This window comes from Ovis aries, chromosome 10 (genome assembly GCF_016772045.2).
Source record: "Ovis aries strain OAR_USU_Benz2616 breed Rambouillet chromosome 10, ARS-UI_Ramb_v3.0, whole genome shotgun sequence".
Classification (NCBI taxonomy): Eukaryota; Metazoa; Chordata; class Mammalia; order Artiodactyla; family Bovidae; genus Ovis; species Ovis aries.
The window spans coordinates 66,256,228-66,280,204 of record NC_056063.1 but is presented as its reverse complement, the minus strand read 5'-3'; positions in this window follow the sequence as shown (position 1 = coordinate 66,280,204).

Below are 23,977 nucleotides of genomic sequence, written 5' to 3'. Positions count from 1 at the left end.
TCCGCCCATGGGATTTTCCAGGCAAGAGTACTGGAGTGGGGTGCCAGTGCCTTCTCTGGGCTTTCTTTCCTAAAACTACCTGAATAGAACAGTATTGCTGATTTTATATGGCATTACTTGTTGTTTAGTCGCCAAGTCATGTCAGACTCTGCGAACCATGGACTGTAGCCTGCCAGACTCCTCTGTCCGTGGGATTCTTCAGGGAATCTTCCTGACCCAGGGACTGAACTCTCGTCTCCTGCAAGTATCCTGCATTGCAGGCAGACTCATCTGGGAAGCCCATATAGCATTATTAATCATTAGGAATTAGCATGAATGTTTTGAAGAAAATTAAAGAATTCAAATCTGAACGTTTCCAAGGCATCAAATCCTTCTTCAGGAAATCTTTAAAGGAAATAAGAAAAGTGACTCTTTAAAAAAAAAAAAAAAAACTCACTTTCTTTAGTTCCCACAGACATTCAGTGAGGAGCAAAGCTGCCATTGTTCTGAAGGCTAGAAGAAACAAAAGTCAAGAAGTGTTCTTGTATGGTTAGTTCTAGCTAATAGAAAATTGAGATTAAGTGATATAGATTAATGTAATACCTTTCAACTTCTCCTAAGTCTAAAGGGCATCTCAGAACCCTCTCAGGTGGTTCATAAAGCATCTGGCATTTCCATGGCTATTTATTAAAGTAGGAATGACATACACTAATATTTAAAGAATGGAATTTAGAGCAATAAGGATTTATGTGGGGGTTCCAACTGTTTCATTCACTAGCATTTAATCATGGACAACTTTCTACCTCTCAATTTCCTCATCTTTAAAACAAGAATATTAATAGTATCTACTTCATTGCTGTTAAGAATCTATCGAAATAATCTATATAAATGGTTGAAGGTCATAAATAGTATACAAAGATAATAAATATTAACTATTATTAACAAGAATCTGAAGTTAAAATATAAGACTTTTTGCCAACATCTATTTAGGTTCTTTTTATTATTTAAAAGATACTAAATTATAATATTCTACATATTGAGCCAGTTTCTCAAAGCATTCTATTCTAAAGGATTAAATTATAACGGAAGATGCTGTAGTAATTTTTCACCAAGAAAATGTCAATTTTACTATCATAATATCCAAAAATAGCTCTACATAGACTCTTCTATACACTCACACACGTATTTACATATGCAGGACACGCAGAATTGGATAGGTTGGTTGTGTGTTCATGAAGTAAGATAAATAATACATTTGAACCTACTCATGCATTTAGTACAAAGGGGAGGAAAAACATTTTCTTCCAAAGTCTGCTGTCCATAGTTTAAGATTAATGGGAATGAAAAATAACTTTTAAACCACCTCTAAATTGATAGATTTGCTCGAAATGTAACATAACATTTGCCTCCTTTAGTACATGGTAAAACTTACTTTTCCCACCCCCCAACCCCCAACCCCTGTTTTGGTCAAATCCAGTGTTCAGTAATGAATGAATGAATGAATGAATTCATTTATTCAGTCAACAAATAATCCTTGAGTAAGATACAGAAGTGTATAACACAGAGAGCTTGTTTTCAAGGAGAAATATCTGTAGGATGGACATGTGTATAAGTATTGTATGGGGGAAACAGCCAGCACAATGCCTCGCAGTGAGAAGATGCTGGACACAGAGTTTCTTTGTATGTGTCTATACATTTTAAAAATAAGTATACAAAAAGTGGATCTTCACTGAAACGCCTGTACCATTTCAGTATTGTTTGTTTGGAGAAGTGAGATTAAGAATCTTGCCAGCATTTGCTGAATGGATGAAGAGAAGGCAGGTAGAAGGCAGGGATTGGTGATTTCTCTCCTTGTTTATTTAAAAGCAAGAGCTCATCCAAAAATCTCTAAGGCCTTTCTGCCAGAGTTATCTTCTAACCCCCCACCTCACCCCAAGAATTAGAGCCAAGTATTTTCCCCTTTTCTTTGTTGAATGCATTTAAAATTGCAAGTCTCCCCAACATTTTCCTTGCTCTACTTTTTTTAGCACCTCCCATCTTAAAGAAAATATTCTATTTATTTTCTTATTACATCTATTGTTTACTTTCTGCCTCTCTCTGCTCAAATAAAAGGTCTATGAGGACATCTTTTTTTTTTTTTTTCAGTTTCTTCACAACCCAGAGATTTTGTTTATCTATCTTTTTCTTAATTGTTATTCTGTTCTACTCAAAATCATTTCCATCCAGTCCTCCCAACACCCTTTACACCTGTTCCTCCCTCTGCCAGATTAAAGTGAAAGTGAAAATCGTTCAGTTGGGTCTGACTCTTTGGGACCCCATAGATTATACAGCGGAGAAGGCAATGGCACCCTACTCCAGTACTCTTGCCTAGAAAATCCCATGGATGGAGGAGCCTGGTAGGCTGCGGTCCATGGGGTCGCTAAGAGTCAGACACGACTGAGCAACTTCACTTTCACTTTTCACTTTCATGCATTGGAGAAGGAAATGGCAACCCACTCCAGTGTTCTTGCCTGGAGAATCCCAGGGATGGGGGAGCCTGGTGGGCTGCCGTCTATGGGGTCACACAGAGTCGGACACGACTGAAGTGACTTAGCCAACTATACAGTCCATGGAATTCTCCAGGCCAGAATGTGAAGTGGGTAGCCTTTCCCTTCTCCTGGGGATCTTCCCAACCCAGGGATTGAACCGAGGTCTCCTGCATTGCAGGCGGATTCTTTACCAGCTGAGCCACAAGGAAAGTCCCTCTGCCAGATTGGGAACAGAAAAAAGGACATGAGAGAACAATAACAGAGAACCAAAATTCTAAATGTTATTTGTTAACACTTAAATGCAATTATTTTAATGGAGTATGTGTGTGCACAAAAAAGACTTTACTATTTCTAAGATTCCAGCTTCAATCTGAGAGATGCTAATTTATTATTACTCATACTGGTTACAGAAAAACGGCAACATCTCAGTTAATTGGCATAACTACATACCATGTTATGCCATTGGCTGAGATTCTCTAGTTTTCCAAGGATTCATCTATTTATGCAATCAAACAATGAGAGATGGGCCAATCCTGATAGGATGCAGGAATCTAGATCAGTGAAACTCTTTAACTTACCTTTTTGTATTGATAGATTCTCTAATTAAATATTTTTAGAAATAAACCACTTTTACCAACCCAAAGCCTTTAAATAGTCTTCTAAAATGAACTGTGTATACAGTCAATTCTCTTTGCAAACCTTGCTTACAAACTGTTAATAATGCAGACTATCAACCTCAGTGTCAATATATTTTCAAAGAGGCTTTAGAAAAACACCAGTTTTATAATTTCCTTTAGTGGTTTACCCTGAAGGAAACATGTAATCTTTCTCTAAGGCTTCAAAACCATAGAAACGAAGATAGTTCAGAAGCATACCTTGGTAGACATCTAATCATTAGTGCTGACTCCTAATTGCTTGCATGGAAGACAGACCACAAAACTATCCCACCAAAAAGCAGGGTAAATTCAGGAATTACATTTCAAACTAGGGAAAACCTTTATTTTATTTTGATCTTAAAAAGCATGTATATATATACATGTGTGTATTTCGGGCGTGCTTGTTACATTACAACTCTTAGATGAGTAAGGACAAACAACACATATTTTAAAAATAAACCAGGTTTGAAGTACAAGAAGTTGTACTAAATTATGTTATGAAAAACACTGAACAACTGAAGAGAATTTTTTAAAAATAATTCCACTTTAAGGAGGTAGTGATAAATTTGTATAAGAAGTACCATTGTTTCACTCAGATCTTCAGATCTCACTCAGATCTGAAGATAGAAAACTTCAGAAACAGTTGTGAATTATTGGAAAATGGGATGAGATGTGTACCACAGTCCACTAACCTACACTTTATCTCCAAAATAATAAAGATTTAACTGTGCTTGCTCTAAACTGGCATGGCCTGAGACAAGATTTGTTACTCCCAATTTATGGAGTTTGGGGGAAAGAAAGAGCCTGCGGGAAGAGATTCTATCAAGCTGTGCAAGAGTGGAGAGCTTTACATTTGAGGGGAGGGGTTGTTTGCTTTAATTTTTGCCTCTAAGTTATGGGGAAAACTTGGCACCAATGGCTTGTGCTTTACAGTTGACTAGATGTCTGTTAATAAGGATGTGGCTCTAGCTATATTATTAGGAGTAACTCCTCTAAAGTGATGTCAGTATTCCTCTAGGAATTATATATAGCATGTTCTTTTTGGAAGAAAATTTCCATTGGAAATTTACACTTTAACAAGAATGCCCAAAATACACACACACACACACACACACACACACACACACACACACACACATACACAAAGATTGGCACCCAAAGACTGACTTTCTGGATCAAAACAAAATAAAGGTATTTTTTAGTTTAGATGCAACTTCTGAATTTGCCCTTCTTTGGTAAAGATAGTTGTTTGTCTTTGGAGCAAGGAATTAAAAGTTAGCCCTAGTGATTAGTATAATAAGGTGGTTTCCATAGTATTAATTTTTAAAGAGGGCTAAGAAGTACAGTCACTGAAAATTCTCTCCCAATTCCTAAGTCTTCCATAACACCTATTAAAATCTTACCCTTAACTACATCTTTTAGAGTGAGAGATTATCTCCATAAGATTTCTAATAAAACCCATAAGCCATCTCAGTAGGGTGACACACTAACTCATGGACATGTTAGCTATTCATGTTATTAAACCCCATTAATATATTCATGTTGGTTTAACTTATTGTTAACCCATTAACCTAGCAAAAACAGAAACTGATGGACTGCCATAGGGAAGAGCTAAGATGTGGAAGAATTTTGAAGGAAGAGGATTATGGATTTCAAAAATGAAGGGTATTTCACCAGCTAAAAATACATAAAATGGGATTGGAAGAAGCAGTAAGTGAAAAGAGACAGATAAAGAATGTTTGTAAAAGGACATACAGATGAAACAGTGTTGTCTGTATTCTGGTTTGTCTATGGTCAGCCTGAAAATTTAAGTAGGAAACAGGGTAGATCTAATATTGCTGCCCCAGACCATAGTCTCTTTTATTCAAAGCCAAGATAATCCAGACACAGTTTTGCTTTTAAAAAATTGTAAAGAATATCATTATTATAACTTTCCCTATTTCATTGAATAATGTGGCAATGCTAAAATGTTAGTATTCTATTCATGATTAACTACTTACTAGCTTTTCTAGTAGTCAATGGAAATGAAATGAGAAAATAGTTAACTCAAACAAATGTTTTGTTTTTTATATTTAATACATTAATCAAAACTCTCTCCTTCTTCTGCAAAACATACCGACCCAAGGCCACTAGCATTTTTGGAGACAGCAGGATTCCTTTCAATAAGTTACAGGTTTCTGCTTCCACTAGTCACAGCTGGGGTTTGCCAAAAATCAGTTGTGTTTGTTTCTAAACTGATTTATGCTGGTTGTTATTATAATTATGTAATTGCATTAAATGTTACACAAATTAATGAAATAGGAGTTGGATGGGAAAATTGTTTCTAAGAAAAGCTAGTTAAATAATTTAGAAAGACTCCTTATAGACAATATGATTTAAAAAAAAATACTATTAGCTTTCGTATGCATGAAAAACTGTAAAAGGTTATGGAGAAAATAAGCCAAAATCCTAAAAGAGTCTCATATTATTCTGCTGATGTTTTGTGATTTTTTTTCTTTTTTATTAAACCAATATTAGAAATCTCAGATGTACAGAAATATAGATTCTATACGAAGGACACGATCTAATCAATAAAATTCTAACTGGGGAAATTGTACTTAAGAGAAAAGACTTGGGCTCTACATGGAGGAGATTTCAGAATAAAAGGTACACTTAGATGCTATGTTAATTTGTTTATAGTATGTAATGTTAACACAATTAAAATGCCAGTTAACTATTTTCCATTCGCTTGTATATTAATGTAACTATTTGTGTCAAGTTGCTAATTTACATGTCACAATTTTTATGAAGCCTAATTCTAAACATGCAGTGTAAAACACTGATTACTGTAGCATTTAGCAGCTTTGGTTTTGATATGTGGTGTTTTAGAGGGAGCTAGATTGACTTAGGTTTATAAAACCATATAGAGTAACTCCTTTTATTTTGTTGTTGTTTAGTGGCTGAGTCGTGTCCAACTCTCTGTGATACCATGGACTGCAGCCTGCCAGGCTCCTCTGTCCCTGGAATTTTCCAAGAATACTGGAGTGAGTTGCCACTTCCTTCTCCAGAGGATCTTCCCAACCCAGGTATCGAACTCATGGCTCCTGCATTGGCAGGTGGATTCTTTACTGCTGAGCCACCAGGGAAGCCCATTCCCTATACATTTTGTAAAATCAAAGTCTATTTATAAGACCTAGTACATACCTCAGTTTGATGGGATGAAGACAGACTGCTCAGAAAGTATGGAGTTTTGTGTGCCGAAACTATTGTTATGGACTGAATGTTTGTGTCCTCACAAAATTCGTGTGTTAAAATCCTAACCCTAATGTGATGATCTCAGGAGATAGGGTTTGGGGAGATGGTTAGATCATGAGAGTGAAGCCCCCATGAGTAGGATTGGTGCCCTTAGAAAAGAGACCTCACAGAGCTCTCTCATCCCTTCTTCCATGTGAGGACCCAGCAAGAAAATGGCTAAGAATCAGGAAGTGGGCTCTCACCACATATCCAACCTGCTGGCACCTTGATCTTGGACTTCTCAGCCTCCAGAACTATAAGAAGTGAATGCTGTTTAAGCTTCTCAGTCTATGATATTTTTGTTAAAACCGCCTGAACAGACTGAGACAACTGTATTACATATAATGTGATCCACAGCAGTATCTCTCACAGTGGTCTCTCAACAGATGATACAACGTTTGCTAACCTATGATGAAAAAAAGGAAAATAAGGACAATGTAGTTGTTTTTATAATCCTAAACGCATTCTATATTCAGTTCAGTTCAGTTCAGTAGCTCAGTCATGTCCGACTCTTTGCGACCCCATGAATCGCAGCATGCCAGGCCTCCCTGTCCATCACCATCTCCCGGAGTTCACTCAGACTCATGTCCATTGAGTCAGTGATGCCATCCACCCATCTCATCCTCTGTTGTCCCCTTGTCCTCCTGCCCCCAATCCCTCCCAGCATCAGAGACTTTTCCAATGAGTCAACTCTTTGCATGAGGTGGCCAAAGTACTGGAGTTTCAGCTTTAGCATCATTCCCTCCAAAGAAATTCCAGGGCTGATCTCCCTCAGAATGGACTGGTTGGATCTCCTTGCAGTCCAAGGGACTCTCAAGAGTCTTCTCCAACACCACAGTTCAAAAGCATCAATTCTTCGGCGCTCAGCTTTCTTCACAGTCCAACTCTCACATCCATACATGACCACTGAAAAAACCATAACCTTGACTAGACGGACCTTTGTTGGCAAAATAATGTCTCTGCTTTTCAATATGCTATCTAGCTTGGTCGTAACTTTTCTTCCAAGGAGTAAGCGTCTTTTAATTTCATGGCTGCAGTCACCATCTGCAAAATGGCAACCCACTCCAGTGTTCTTGCCTGGAGAATCCCAGGGATGGCGGAGCCTGGTGGGCTGCCGTCTATGGGGTCACACAGTGTCGGACACGACTGAAGTGACTTAGCAGCAGCAGCAGCAAAATAAAGTCTGACACTGTTTCCACTGTTTTCCCATCTATTTCCCATGAAGAGATGGGACCAGATGCCATGATCTTCGTTTTCTGAATGTTGAGCTTTAAGCCAACTTTTTCACTCTCCTCTCTCTGCCATAATGGTGGTGTCATCTGCATATCTGAGGTTATTGATATTTCTTCTGGCAATCTTGATTTCCAGCTTGTGCTTCTTCCAGCCCAGCGTTTCTCATGATAAGGAATGCTATTTACTCTTTAATGTTCTACTTTATAGTTCTATGTTAAAATTTTATTTTTAAAAAGAAATTAAGATAATGGAAATTTAGGGTTAATGTCCTTAATGGAGAAAATAAAATTTTGGATACTCTGCATATCCTAAGTTGGAGTCTTCCTTTTATCTGTGAGGGGTAGTTAATACTTAGTGTTAGACGCAAGAGGTAGAGAAACTACAGCTTGCTTGGAATTGCACATAACCTGTTTTATTTATTTACACTGGTTTTATAAAAAAATATGGATATGGGCCCATAAGCAAAACTTGATTAACCATTGTTCTACAGTCTACAAAAATAGAAACATCAAGGGCACTCTGAACAGCTTCAGAGAGCACAACCACAGTAAGTTTTTGGTAAGGTTTAAATTCAAGCAATTCAGTGTTTTTTATAGCCTTCTCATTTCGGTGGGATTGAAACGCCCTTTTTGAAAGGATAGTAATGGTAGTGTTCAGGGAGTGGCCTTTATTTCTATTAAATAAATAGAATTAAAATATAAATTAAAAACACAACTAAAAGACAAGACTGTGAAATCCACATGTCTTGACTGTGGAGAACAGTGATTCTAAATCTTGTTTGTTTTTTTTCCTCCAAACCTTGATTTTTACCTCAACACAAATATTTCTCTAGTTATCCCATTGAATGCTGTGACATTCTCAAAACTCAATTATTATTAAAGTTTATTTCAAACGAAAACCGAACTCTATGCCAATCAACCTATTTAAAAGTTCAGGGGAAGAAATCACTGGATCAGCCTGACAAAGGTGTCCTGTCGCACATTTCTCATGGCAGGTGTGTGATGGGCGAGTTTCCATTTCAAACCCGAGCCTGCGCACTGCTGTCATGGCGGGGGGGGGGGGGGGGTGTGTGAGAGAAACTCGCTGTCGGAGTGGGCATGCGAAGGAAGGCAGGTCCTACTGCCCAGAGTTCTGCCTCTTCTTCCATCGCTGGTGAAGACCAGTGTATCGCAAACTCCTGCAGCGGAGGGGGCGGAAGTGGGGGGGCGTGCCGTGCGGGGAAGGAAAACGAAGGTTTGCTTTGGTAGAGGTATACAAGCCCCCGAGGGAGTCACCCTGCAAGGGGAGGTGTGTGTATACCAGCATGTGCGACACGAGGTGGCTGGAATGGACTAGAAGGAGAGGAATAGTGAGAGAAAGCTACACGCTTAAAAAAAAAAAAAAAATCTGGGTTCAGGAGCTACTGGAATAATATTCCAACAACCTAAAGTAGGTCCACGAGAGAAGGTTCAGCAGGGAAGGAGGAGTGGAGTGGGGTTGGAGAGGCCGCCTGCTCCCACCTTGCTGGAAGTCGAGTGGCCTGAACACGGTGAGTGTCCGGCGCCGCTCTGACACCAGCAGTGTCCCTTTTCTTCCGCAGGAATGAGAGGGAGGACAGGCTTGAAGCCTTCACTTCTGGGCCAAGTTTCCTTAGAGGGAAAGACTAAACCTCAAGGTGGGCTCAGTCCTGCGCCTCCTCGACCTTGGCCTCTAGGCTCCAGACCACCAAAAGGTGGGGATGGTACAGGGAAGCCAGTGAAGGGGGTGGACGGGATGCACGTATCAGGCTTGCTTTATTTTTCAAATTTCACAGGTGTGTTTTTAAATTTAATTACAATGTATTCGTTTCTGTTATTTTGTTCTTGCGTGTTTATGTTTTTGTTCTTTCACTCCTTTCGAAGTGACTTCTTAACGGAGACATCACGGCCCTGATGGGCACAGGTCCATACATAGCCTCCAGCTTTGGCTTGCAGCTCGCCTGCAAGGCTTCTGGCCCTGCTTATCCTATTACTAGGAGAGGGTGGTTTCCCCAAAGTGGGGAGCCCAGAGCCCTTCCCCTCGGGCTTCTGCTGGGTCGCTGGGGCCCCTTTATGCTACAGTCTTGCATTTTCCTCTCTGGAGGGATACTGGAACACTCGGAGACCTGTCAGCTGTTTATTTCATTCAGTTTGCAGAGTAAGATCTAGGGCCATGTAGGTTTTCACTCTTATAAACAGGCTTTGACAGAGTGATGCCAATAGGTTTCAGTCAGTCACAAATCTGAGTTGTCTGCTCTTCTTTGGGGACTCATCATCAGAAACACAGCATTCTTCTTGCTAATTGTAATCAGTGCTTTTTGTATTATTATCATTTCTCTCTATATATTTTTTTACACTGTAATAAGTGGTAGTGGGAGGATAAGAAGGTCCTGGGTATTTATTTTCACCTGTTACCTGATTCACAGACTAAAACCCCCATGTGTTTTAGGGCAGAATTTAAGTCCCCCTCAAACTGCATATCAATTTGATCTTATAGGGTAAAATCTTCCCCTTAGGAGCCTTCTTTCTACAGCATTTTCCAGGTGGCAAGTTCCCTTGCTCATCACCCCTTGTTGTGGATTTGATTCTATAAATTCTCTCAACCAGCCTCCCACTAACTGACACTAGGTGAACAGAACTTCTCCATTTTCTTCGTGACTGATGCCAAAGACAACAGTGTTTAAGGCTAGTGGGTTCCTCTCTGATAAGTAAGTCAGCTCATCGTTGCTTCCAGCAGCTGAGTTATGTAGTGGTGGTTTAGTCGCTAATTCGTGTCCGACTGTTTGTTGTCCTAATCCTGAGTTATGTGCTTATCAGCAATCTGAGAGTTAAAACCCAAAAGGTGTCAGTTCTGAAACTTATGTCAGTTGCAGTTATTATTTTAATGATGTAACAATTAAAAATTTCATAGAGATATCAGATAAGTTTGCAAAGAAATTATTTCTAGAGAAGCTAAATTGAATGTTTTAGAATGCTTCACCAAAGACAAATGATACAACTGTTAAGGGACTTCCTTGGTGGTCTAGTGGTTTAGACTTCAGCTTCCTATGGGGTGCAGGTTTGATCCCCGGTGGGTGAATTAAGGTCTCACATGCCTAGTAGTCAAAACAAACAAACAAACAAACATAAAACAGAAGCAATATTGTAACAAATTCAACAAAGACTTTAAAAAAGGTCCACACCAAAAAAGTCTAAAAAGCAAAATAAAAGCTACCATTAAATTGTGGGAAATTGAGGGTGGGAGAAAAAAAATGACAAAATCCCCAAAAGTTTACTCTCAGCTGAAGTCTTTAACTATAACTTTTAGCCTGTCCTGAATTTTGTTCTACTTGAAAGAAACTAAACCTGGAAATGGTACACAATTCATTATGTGTAAAGAAGGAAGATGATGTAGAATTTCAATCAGTGGGCCCTTAGGTTAAGAGATAGACCAAACTCTTTATGAAATGATTGGTGAATGAAACCTGGATGTGTATGTATATGCACAAACTTCAAGCATTTTAATTTAAAACAAATAAATTTGTTTTCCCAGGAGCAGACTAACCATCGTATTGAATCCTATCAGGTAAGTGGCTTCTGTTTTATGTAGATACTTTTGAATTTTTTGAACTTTGGATTTTTGTTTTGTGCGCTTCTCTATTGGAAAGTTAGTGCCTGCCACATTGTAGGTGCTCAAAAAATAAGTTGTTCAAGGTGTGAGTGAATTATGATGACTGGACTCTTCAAAAAACTGTAAACGTGTATATATTTAAGGTGGCCTTGTATTGTCCTAGGGAGTGAGAGTGGGGGATTGGTGGAGGAGAAGGCGAGATGGAAGAAGACAGTCTTGCTCTTTTAAGGAACTCACACAACTGGCAGGGGTCAGGAGCGGGGGCGGGAAGCTTTTTCATACTCTCCACACCACCATTCTGACACTTATTCTCTGAGTGTATTGTCCACCTGCTGCATTGTCCTTCCTTTTCTTGGCTAAAATCCACTGCAGTTTTGTTGAGAACCACTGCTGAAACTCTTGTCTGTATTGTAACATAGCTCTGACAAATTTAGTGTTAGTACCACGCACATTAGAAATGCTGCTCCTGGTTTACTCTGCACTTTAACACACACACTCTTTTGCACATTTGTCTGCTAGTTTATTGGTTAGGGGAAGACAAACAGTCCATAGGCTACTCTGAGACCAATCAGAATTGTTACTAGCAATTTGCTAATCAGTTATATGGTTAAATTCAGTTTCCTTTCCCTCTATTTTCTTTGTTTTATTGTGAGATATAAATTTCAAAAAGTGAGAGCTGCTGTAAAACACAAAAACAAAACCCACCAAAAACTTCAGCACGTGTGTGCCCATTATCCAACTTGAGAAATAAAACATTTCAGGCACCTTTGAATTTCACATTATGCTATCTTGTACCCTCTTCCTTCATTTAAAAGTTTTTCCCCTGAGTTTGGGGCTAATAATTGCTTTGGTTTTCTTTATAATTTTACTACATTTGGCAGTATTCCTAAACAATGTATGTTTAGTTTACCTGTTTTTGAAATTGAAATCAGTGGGAAGAATCATATTTTTCATTTAATATTTGTTTTTTAAAAATCTTCTTTGTTGATGCCAATTACTGTAGTTCATTGATTTTTCCATCTAATAAAATGTTCCGGTATATAAGTACCCCACGAGTGGTTTAGCGTATCCCCTGTTGTTGATCTTTTGAATTTTTTACAGTTTTTCTGCTATTGTGAAAAATAGAGCTATGAACTTGGATATGCCTCCCAGGGAGGAGGAGGAGAAGTTTTTCTAATCTATATGGTATTGTACATAGGAATGGTCATACGGTATGCATATATTAAACTTTACCAAGCAAAGTAAAATGATTTTCCGTGTTTTAGTAGTTTACACTTGCACCAGCTGTGTATGGATGTTTAAATTCAACTTTTCAAAACAAGATAGACATGTATGGATTTATCTATATCCTGAATTGCTGTGGAATAGCTACAGTTGGAAGAAAGAAGCAGCTTGGTGTTCATTTCCTTTAAACCTTACATACTCTGGAGGAAGAGAAGAGACAAGGAATACATATGATTCTGTTTATGCTAATCTAAGATATGTTGGTTAAATAAGGAAAAATTAAGTAGTAGACCTGAAAAAGAAAGGAGAACATTTTCTTCTTCCTCTTAATTAAATCTTTGAACTTAATTGCTTAGTGTGAAGGTACTTCAGCATATATTGTACACCAGATGTAGGAAAACACATCCCAAAGTCATTTTGTCTTGATTTTGTTAGAACTGTAGTAGTGCAGAAGTGACAGTTGACTACAGATTTTGGGGGAAATCTTTTTGTTAATTTAGTTAGTATTTTTCTTTGATGCTATAAGACCATCAAACATTTTCTAATTTAAAAGTATGTTGAAATAATATGCCCTCTATCATAAGGAATTGCTTTTGATGTTTTGTGCTTTAAGAAATGAAAAAATATATATTTTAAATTTTTAAACACTGAACAGTTTTTATTTCCTGATTATTCCAAATTACATTAATGAAATATTTTTGAAAGGGTTTGAGACAAAGTGACTTATTTGTCAATAGCGAAAAAGAAACTTTGTTCAAAATAGTCTGTATTTAATTGCCCTCTCAAATGCTTCTAATTTCACATTTCCAATATATTTTAAGTGTATACCATTTTCATCCTAGTTTCCAAACTAGCAAACATGGATTGTTTTTCAAGAAATTCAGAAACTACAAGAAAATGACAAAATATTTTATGTGGCAAAGTTGAAGTTAACAAAATGTATTATCTTAGAAACATATCCTCATTGTTTCTGCCATACATAATTAAATGATGCTTTTTCTAAAAGTAGCCCTTGAAAAAGTATTTAGCAAATTATACTTAATTTGGAAATAAGTATTAATTACTAGCTATGAAAAGATGATTTAAGCAATTCAGCTGTTCCCTCCAAATATTTCATCTACATATGTAAATCTAAAATTAAACATGAATTTGTGTTTGTTGCTGAATTTTGTCAACAGTGATGCTAATAACGAAAGAGAATACTCATATTTATTAATTTGTACATAGTCTGTCAATAAATGTTATTTTATTAATTAAGTTTTGTTCTTTATACCATTTTTGATGGTAAAAAGAAAACATATTTGTGTTTAACAAGTGTTTTAAATTTACAGTTTCTTAGTAAGATTCAGGCTCACATTGTGACAATGAATCAAGACATAAGATCCTATTTAACGACTGTCCTTCACAAGGGAACAATGGATTTACTACTAATTTTCTTTTACTTTTGCATTCTGCCCTTAGCTACAGCATGCACAGTTTGACTATTTTAAGTAATTGAACAGCTGCTAATTAGCGGTTTTAATAGTCAAGGAGAGGGAGAAGCATGTTGTGCATATAAACTGTACCTAAATGTTTTTTTCTGAATCGAGTTGCACAGCAAAAGCCTTTAAAACTGCATTTTCTCCATGATCTTAACTATTCATATCTGAATCTCCATGTGTGTCCTAATTCATCTCTCACAATGACTCACAATATACATACTTTGAAGGAATTATTTTAAATTTACACACTTTAAAATATTTAGTAGTAGGCACATAGAAACGAAGGTAACAATTACATTACTCACCGGGAAAGAATGCTAGCTTGTAACAGAATCATTCTATCCCTATGCATAGGAATTATAATCCTAACGATTTTTCATGAAAAAATTCTGCCGTTTCTTAAGTAATGCTAATGAAAACATATAGTTGAAAAGTTTGTTTGCCCAGAATAGTCAGAACTGATTTATTCAGAATTAAGTATTAATTCTGAAGTCTAGGTAACTAAAAAGTTAAAAAAAAATTTTTAGCTTCAAGGTGTGGTTCACGTTAGATATAGCACATGGCACTAAATACACCCATTTAAAAATTCTAGATACCTTAGAAAACTGCTATACAAATAGCTGAGGGACTGTGTTATTTGTTGTTATTTTGGGTCAGTTGCAAATATTGGGAGTTTACATGAAACCAGAAAAAAAAGTTAAGTAAAATCCTATAGATTTAATAATTTAAGATGAGAAAATATTGTTTCAACGAAATCATATTTTTCAATGTTAAATATTTGGAAAATTTTTTAAATAGTTGAAAAAAAGGAAGATATCGTCCAGCAATAATAAATATGTCAACGCTTTTTTTTTAACCTGAAAATGTATGTTGCTTTTCAGAGCAGAGTGGGGCAAATTCCCCTGGTTGTCAGGTTGGGTGGAGAAGCATCTGAAAAAAACAGAATAGATGACGATTGAAAAGCTTTCTTTGTAGAGATCCATCTGTGTCCTGGGATTAGATTACTCTTGCAAACTTTATACTTTCAAATATCTTTTGTTTTAAGATTGAATATGTGGAGTTATTTTCTTCTGCTGAGTAATAATAACCTGTTGTATTAAATATGTTTTCTAAAAATATATTTAATATTCCCTGACAGAGCTTTTTTCATTCTGTCATTTCTAACCTGTACCATTCATTCCATAGAACAGTTTGGCTCTCCTTGCTGTTACCAGTATAGCTTTTGCAGCTTTACAGACACATCAGGAAATTCTCCTTCTAATGTTAAAACAGCTTTTAAAAAAAGAACATAACACCTATTAAAAAAAAAAATCCTGTCTCCAGAGCCCCATGTTAAAATTCCCCAATTTAAAAAAAAAAGAACTATTTTATTTCAAATAATTTAGAATACTTAGGTTTTGTATTGAATTTTGCTGTTTTGTAAATTGCTTTAAGTATGAGATTTATGCAGGTGTGAAAAAGTTATGCAGAAGAAAGGGGAGCAACACAAATAGATGCTCTTTGCTCCTTTCTCTTCACTGTCATAACTGTGTTCACTCACTTAAAGATTCTGAAGACTACACATTTTAAATTATTTCTGCTATTGATCACTAGATAATCAGAACTCTAATTATAAATTAGTTGATGACTTCACCTTTTTTTAGAAATTTTTACCACAGACAGTTTTTAGTTTCACTGACTTACCTTCATCCTGCCAGACTCTCTGGTAGTGGTATTTAGTAATACTGAAATGCCTATGGAGGAAACCAAAGAACAAGAAAGCTCTGGAAAACACCAGTGGGCAGTGAGTGCCATAAGAGTTGCAATTTAATTGTACCATAAATACCTGAAGAAAGGGGAAAAAAAAAGAACAACCTTACAGTTGATGGTATTCATTTAGAAAATATATAAAGGGATTTGGAAGGTACAGGAAGTTATCTATGTTATTCAAACAGAATAGAGTTCCTTTTTAGTATCTGAATATTTTAGACAAGAGACAGATTTGGGGCTTTTTTGCCCTTAACACTCGTATGTTCAACCCTCAGATATAATTTAAATACTTAGAGCAGGGTGCAGTTATAGAACTAAAGATGTGAGTAAAGTTGAAGGCTATACAGATTGAAACTGAGGTGAATTACATGACATTAAAATTATATAAATAAGGAAAGAACTCACTGAGTCTAGGAGAATAGCTGGCATATTAATACCTAGCAGATCTAATGAACATTTGTGAGTTGACTTTTACCTTTGTGTAATCTGTTACTTCTTCCCAGAATGGATGCACATTAAATTTTTTTTTTTGAAAAACCAAAAATAAAGGCAGTCGGGGATTATTTTGATAAGGTTTAATGCTAGATCTTTGAACATTTCCAGGACAGGCATTATAATTGTGCCAGGAGTGTGTGGGGTGTATTTGTGTGTTTGTGTGTGTCTGTGTGTTTGTGTGTGTGTCTGTGTGTATGTGTGTAGTCGAGGTGCTGAAAGAAGATGAGGATTATCCAGCACAATTGCAGAAGAGAGAAGTAGATGCTCTCTTGTAAAGATGGCTAGATTAGTAGAGTACACTCTTAGCTGTTTGCTGCTAGACTCCTTTGTAATTTGCAGCACGTTTCTGGGTAGTAGGACCCTGGGGCAGTCTAGTCTAATTTCGCTATTAAAGCCCACAATGCTATACATGCATTTTTCAGAATTTAAGATCAAATCCTCTGCTCTTCACTAGCTTTGGTACTTTGGTGAGTCTGTTAATGACTCTGGGGCACAGTTTTCTCATTTAAAAACTGGTAATAATAGTACGGGCTTCCCTGGTGGCGCAGTGGTAAGGAACCCTCCTGCCAGTGCAAGAGACTTGGTTTTGATCCCTGAGTTGAGAAGATCCCTTGGAGAAGGAAATGGCCACCCACCCCAGTATTCTTGCCTGAGAAATCCCATGGGCATAGGAGCCTGGTGGGCTACATACAGTCCATGGGGTTACAAAAAGAGTCGGGCATGATTTAGGGACTAAATATCAACAACAACAACAGTACTAACACAACTAATCTCAGCGGATGATTGTGAGGATCAAAATGAAATAATATGTGGCATTTTATAAAATTTTTAAAAGATTAAACAAATGAAGGGTATTTGTACTCTTAACTACCTGGGGCCCTGGATTTCTAGAACTATTCTCCCTGTGCATAATTTCTATCTGTTTCTCTCCTTTTTATTCTCCTCTTTCTGGTACACCATACAGCTTCCTAATGATAGTGTTTTCCCCAGTATCTAACTCAGGGCTTACAACACCTTTCCTAGAGCAGACACTTCAAGGGCTACCAGTTATCAATGTATCGCCTTTCAGCACCCTTCACTACCTGTTCTGAGAGCCCATACTGAACTCTGTAAGCATTTTTTTGTTTGCAGTAAACATGATGTCAGTTTCGCCTGTAGAGAGAGTGGGAGGGACATTGCAGAGGAAGGGAGTAACTCTGGTTCCTGTGTGGGTGGTTTTCCTTCCCTTGCTCGGGCAGCAGGGGTACTCAAGTGTTGTGGGTTTGTGAGGTCATGCAATGCCACTCGTCCCACCCTGCACCCTGAAGCAAGTTCCTGAAGAACCTTGTGTCCCCAGCCTGGGCAAGGTGAGCATCTTTCTGCACTCCTCCCCATGTTAGCATCGGCACTCCAGGTTTCTCTCCTGCAACAGCGTCCTTAGCTCCCTTTGCACATTCTCCCATAGCTGCGGCTGTCCTGCCCGCTGAAGGGTTCTATCTTGCATTTCTGGCAACAGTGGACCACCTGTAGGGCAGCCCTGCAGCCAGTCTCTCTGCCCTCCGCTGGGCTCCCATCACACCTTTTTGAATTAGGTCTGAACCTCAGCCTCAGAAGGGGACCAGTCTTCCAAGTTTGTCCTTCCTTAAGTACATCCCGTCAGTCTCAGCATACTTTTTAGTACGTCATACCTTGGTAATTCTTTATATTAAACATTTCGTATTTAAATTACAACTTAGTGACTAAACAACAACATTTGTGGGCTTCCCTGATGGGTCAGTGGTAAAGAACCCGCTTGTTAATGCAGGAAACTCAGGTTCAATGCCTGGGTTGGGAAGATCCCACAGAGAAAGAGATGGCAACCCACTTCAGTGTTCTAGCCTGGGAAATCCCATGGATAGAGAAGCCTGAGGTCCATGGGGTCCAAAAAGAGTCAGATATGGCTTAATGACTAAACAACATCAACAAATGTATATTACTGTGTGACTTTTGTTTCTTTATTCAGTTCAGTCGCTCAGTCATGTCCGACTCTTAGTGACCCCATGAATCACAGCATGCCAGGCCTCCCTGTCCATCACCAACTCCCAGAGTTCACTCAAACTCACGTCCATCGAGTTGGTGATGCCATCCAGCCATCTCATCCTCTGTCGTCCCCTTCTCCTCCTGCCCCCAATCCCTCCCAGCATCAGAGTCTTTTCCAATGAGTCAACTCTTCGCATGAGGTGGCCAAAGTACTGGAGTTTCAGCTTTAGCATCATTCCTTCCAAAGAGCACCCAGGACTGATCTCCTTTAGAATGGACTGGTTAGTTCTAGACTAATACATTGGCTGATAAAATATCACATAATTATATAAAAAATCATGACAGTCATAACAGTACCCTAAGTTACAATTTCTAGTTATATTATTTGTAGTTAATGTATTAACTGTGGTGTTGGAGAAGACTCTTGAGAGTCCCTTGGACTGCAAGGAGATCCAACCAGTCCATCCTAAAGGAGATCAGTCCTGGGTGTTCATTGGAAGGACTGATGCTGAAGCTGAAACCCCAATACTTTGGCCACCGCATGCAAAGAGTTGACTCACTGGAAAAGACCCTGATGCTGGGAGAGATTGGGGGCAGGAGGAGAAGGGAACGACAGAGGATGGGATGGCTGGATGACATCACCGATTCGATGGACATGAGTTTGAGTGAACTCCGGGAGTTGATGATGGACAGGGAGGCCTGGCATGCTGTGATTCATGGGGTCGCAAAGAGTCGGACACAACTGAGCGACTGAACTGAACTGAGTGTACTAACTTAAATAAGTCATCATGCTTTCAATTGTTTATTAGCATCAAAGAAAAAAATTCATATAATGGCAGCAGGCACCAGTCATGTAAATAATATTAGCACTGTGAATCTTGTTTTCAATTTTATTCAAATTTCTACTTTCCCCCACATTTCTCTAAGACCAACATTTATAGAGCAATCAATAAATCATAATCATAGATGTTTTCTATCTCAGTTATTGCATTCTTAAAATATTTGGAAACAGATAAAAAGTACAATTCAAGTGATCAAATATTTTCCATAACTAGGAGATTTTCTTTATCCCGAACAGTAAGTGTCTATTATTTTTACTGTCTATTGGTCAAAGTAGCATTGAATTCTACTGTACTGGTCAAACATCTTTACTTTGAATAGAAAATATGACTCTTAATTGGTGAAGCATATGACGAATCATGCTGATAAGAAAATGCTATCTGCCTTCATATCTAAGATGCCATTGGTTGTAAGACATATAATTTAATTATTCATTTAATGTATGAACAAAGGAAAAGTTCTGGAATTAATTGTAAGACTGTAAAATGTGAAAGACATGATGATTTAGAGATGTTAAAATATGAAAAAAATATATACCTCTTTAAAATTGATGAAATGTGATATAATTCTAGTTAATTCTTAATTAGTCCTGAATAGTCTCAGTATGGCTGCCCTGCCATAATTGTCAAAATTTTAAGTTAGATGAAAAGCTGTTTTCTTTGTATGATTATAACATTGCACTTCTAAAATTGGGAGGTGGTTTGGTATGTTCATTTAATAACCTACAGGTTCAGGCTGGGTTAGGTACCATCAGATCACATTTGAACACTCTGCCCTTATTTGTAAGTTGGGTCTTGAGGAAACCTTGGCTGGTTTCAGCTTCTACACTCATATTGGCCTGCCACAGTTTCCAGCATTTTGTTTATTCTTAGGCCCATCAATCTGTATAAAAGTAATAAATAGAAACTTCAGTTAAATAGGGGGCTTCCCTGATCACTTCATGGGAAATAAATGGGAAACAGTGTCAGACTTTATTTTTGGGGGCTCTAAAATCACTGCAGATGGTGACTGCAGCCATGAAATTAAAAGATGCTTACTCCTTGGAAGGAAAGTTATGACCAACCTAGATAGCATATTCAAAAGCAGAGACATTACTTTGCCAACAAAGGTCCGTCTAGTCAAGGCTATGGTTTTTCGAGTGGTCATGTATGGATGTGAGAGTTGGACTGTGAAGAAAGCTGAGCGCCGAAGAATTGATTCTTTTGAACTGTGGTCTTGGAGAAGACTCTTGAAGAGTCCCTTGGACTGCAAGGAGATCCAACCAATCCATTTTAAAGGAGATCAGCCCTGGGTGTTCTTTGGAAGGAGTGATGCTAAAGCTGAAACTCTAGTACTTTGACCACCTCATGCGAAGGGTTGACTCATTGGAAAAGGCTGATGCTGAGAGGGATTGGGGTCAGGAGGAGAAGGGGATGACAGAGGATGAGATGGCTAGATGGCATCACCGACTCGATGGACGTGAGATGGTGATGGACAGGGAGGCCTGGCATGCTGCGATTCATGGGGTCGCAAAGAGTCAGACACGACTGAGTGATTGAACTAAGCTGAACTGAACTGGTGGCTCAGAGGTTAAAGAGTCTGCCTGCAATGTGGGAGACCTGAGTTTGATCTCTGGGTCAGGAAGATCCCCTGGAGAAGGAAATGGCAACCTACTCCAGTATTCTTGCCTGGAGAATCCCATGGATGGAGGAGCCTGGTGGGCTGCAGTCCATGGGGTCTATGGGGTCTCAAAGAGACACGACTGAGCGACTTCACTTTCTTCTTTCTTTCTTTCAGTTAAATAGAGTTGAGAGACCAGAAGGGGGAGCTCTCACACCCTGGGACAATAGTAGAGCCCAACAGGAAGAATAAAGACTTTTTCTTTGCTGGCAAGGACTCAACCGATGAAAAGTCGTGGACTCTGTTTACTGCAAGCCTCCCAATTTCCTTTTCCTCTCAATAAAAATGTTCCTTCCCTTGGTGTGGGGAAGACTTGGCAGTGACTGGCCATGGTTGCAGACCTTAAACTGCGATTCTTTGTTGATCCCCAGTAAACCCGTCTTTGCAGGAGACATATCTGGCAGTCTGTTTGTCTCAGGTCAACAGAGCCCATTCCTTTCCCCTCCACTTCTGTCACTCTGATGCTAATTCTCTCTGGATCGTGCAGGTCTTTGTGGCTGTCCATGTGTGCCCACATGGTGAGGTCTGTGAGGTTTTTTAATATCTGTCTGGAGGTTTTTAAGTTTGCTCTCGTTATTTTCCTGTCTGAATTATGGATGAATTAAGGGAGATTCATCCACTATTCCAAAACTGTACCACCACTGCCAAAATTTTGCCATATCTGCCCCCCGCCCCCGCTCCTTTTTTTAAATCGCAGTTTCCAGCCCATTAAGTTAATTAGTAAGCTTCTGATGGGTGGAGATCTGTCATTTGAAAAGCTATAGTCTGTGTAGTCTGTGGCTGTGTATCATGGAATTACTGTATTGAAATACTGTACCTACATACTGTACCTGTGTGTAAATGAACTGTGCTTGTGTGTATCTCTCTTTGGAGATGTTCTGTTCACTCCCTCCCCTCTCCCCATTCTCATCAATCTGATTTTCAAAAAAATCTAGGAAACTTGCTTTAATATGTGTCCATAGATTAAACAAGACTAACAGAAATGTATACCTCAGCTATATTGTTTTAAACCCACTAATCTCCACAGTATCTCTTTTATGGAACATTTTTTGTTTTTATTGAATAAACATTGCTTTACTTTGAGGGATGTTAAAAATGTTAAAAGAAATATTATATTTGTTATTGTTGTATTTATTTTAAGAATTTTATATTGTATCCTGTTAACAAATATCCATAGGAAAAATTTCTCTTTTGTCTCAGTATCAAGAATTGTCAAGTGTTACTATTATCTGAACAACAACTCATAATTTATGAGTATTTTTAGGATATAAATTTTTAAGATGCATGCCTAATTCTTAAGCTTTGACACTTTAATTAAAGTCAGATATTTTAATATCATTGTATTAACGTGAATATGCCTGTAAATTTGCCTGCTTTTATAGTACTATGCAGTAATGTTCATTCTTCACTTATTCTTTTTCTCATCTACTTGTGAGACTTTTCTGTCTGATGCTGATAATAAAAACCTTCAATGAAGTACTAGATAATGTACTAGCTTCTTGACTTGATGAAATGTCTTCATATTTTCAGTTAAAAAAAAATCTTGGCTCTTCATAGTTTCAAGCAATAGAACATACTTTCACTTTTATTCATTGCAGTATTTCCTAGAAGTAGGAATATTTTTTAGAGATGCCTGACTATTTCTTAACATCCTTTACAGGGCAATGTTTCTATCTCACTTTTTGTAAGATGCTGAGATTTCAAATTGTTTGGTTCCCTTCTTCTATTTTGAGTAGAAATACTTCATTGATTTTAACTTGAACCAGTCAAAGTATTACTCCAATAAATATAAACAAAGTCAAAACTTTGTATCCTTTTAAGAATGTTATTACAATCTTCCTTTCTGATTACATCTTTTAAAGAACAAGTACTTCAACTTTAAACAAAAAATATTTTATGAGGTGTTTGACTCCTAGGGTAAAAAATTCATGAGATGTTTTGATTTTAAAATGTACTCTCTTAATTCAAATGTACAAAATTTCCAGAAAGCAAACATTGGTGATGAGGCTAGTTTTAGAAGTACAACATTATAATCATACAATTATCTATTTGTCTGAGTCCTCTGAATGCCTACTGAAATGTACTAACTATTCTATGGGCAGCAATGATCCAGACACTGGTAAGAAATTTAGGGAGAAATTTCCAGATGCTGGGACAGGAATTGGTAGGAGCTTGGAAGGGTTTTAGTTCTAGGGGACATTGAGTATTTAGTAGAACAAAAACCCAGAAACAGAGGCAAGGCAGGTCCTTGTTGGCACTCATGTTGGTCTCATGCTGGCACTAGACTAGTACCCACAGTCATGAGTCTCAGAAAGTATGACTGGGACTGAATTAATATCCACTGTCACAGGTATCTACTAGATCCTCAGAATCTTGAGCTGGGGTGTAATGTAGAAGCAGACATCCAATGAATTCAACTATGGGACAAGACACAAATAAGTCAGGAGATATGTGGGTTGAATAATTACTATATTTGAAGTAGGGTGCCTTCACCGCCTTTCTACAAAATGAGAAAAGATGAAATTATCGTAGAAAACACAAGTAGCATTAAAATGATCATGATTCAAGAGTAATAGAGACAGTTGTTCTCTTTTTTTCTGTTTTAAAAACTTGCCTATTTCTCATTTAAGTGGCCTCGACTTGACTCCTACATTTGGCTCCAGGAGCTGGCCTAGTGACATGTTTTATTTAGTTCCTGGGAGGAGAACAAAAGATCCTTCTTCATGGAAACTCAAACTATCCAACTTTAGGACTGTCCTGTGTGAGGGCCTAAGCTGAGGGATTTGGCCGATTTTCAGGGCACTGGAAATCCAATAAATCTCAAGTCTTGGATTAAGCATACGATAAGATTATTCATAACAGTCAAGAGAATGTATTGGCAAATAGACTAATTGTGAGAACAAATCTAAAATACTTGGGTATGCGGACTTTCCTGGTGGTCCAGTAGTTAAGACTTTGCCGACAAAGGTCCATGTAGTCAAAGCTGTGGTTTTTCTAGTAGTTATGTATGGATATAAGAGTTGGACCTTAAAGAAAGCTGAGTGCCAAAGAATTGATGCTTTGCTTTTGAACTGTGGTGTTGGAGAAGACTCTTGAGAGTCCCTTGGACTGGAAGGAGATCCAACCAGTCCATCCTAAAGGAGATCAGTCCTAAATATTCATTGGAAGGACTGATGCTGAAGCTTCAATACTTTGGCCATCTGATGTGAAGAACTGACTCTTTGGAAAAGACCCTGATGCTGGGAAAATTGAAGGC